Raw genomic sequence first — 698 nt, 5'->3', positions numbered from 1 at the left:
TGGATGGATGGATGGATGGATGGATGGATGGATGGATGGATGGATGGATGGATGGATGGATGGATGGGATAACCATTCCAATTTTGGATTATTTTATTCACTCGAATATTTTTGAACAAGAAAATATTTTTTTAGAATACCATGCAAAGTGCTACAAAAATGGAGAAGGAGTGATCCTTTTCTTCCAGAGCTCACAGTTTGATTCACTACCAGAATCAGGTAGATCCATGATATCTGGGAGGCAGCTTGGTTAGTACACCACGGATAAATGGCTAAGAGATGGGAACAGAGAGTTTTCAACAGAGGAAATACATTGTCAATTATCACTTGGAAAAAATGCTCAACCACATGAAGGGAGCACATTAAAACAGCTTTGAGGTACAGATACACTTGTTATTGGAATTGCAAACTTAGTATAATCTTTTTGAGAAGCAATGGGTTAAAGGTCTGCATGGCAAATTTGAGGGCCAGCAGTCCTGTGTGTATGTAGCCTGAGGTTCCTGGGTTCATGGCTCCTAGGTGAGGCTAGCCCTGTTCACATTTGTGTATGGTTGTAAGGCTGGGGTTAAAGCCACCTGGAGGAAGACTTGTATTCAAATCCTACCTTTGATGGTTGCTATCTGTGTGACCTTGGGCAAGTCATTTAGCCTCTATTTCCTCCACTATAAAGAGGAAGTTAGTCCTAGGGGGCCTCTGAG

The sequence above is a fragment of the Petaurus breviceps genome, unplaced genomic scaffold (assembly GCF_028583685.1).
Source record: "Petaurus breviceps papuanus isolate PSGF00001 unplaced genomic scaffold, PetGlider_PUasm1.0 185, whole genome shotgun sequence".
Lineage (NCBI taxonomy): Eukaryota > Metazoa > Chordata > Mammalia > Diprotodontia > Petauridae > Petaurus > Petaurus breviceps.
This window is presented reverse-complemented; position numbering follows the sequence as displayed.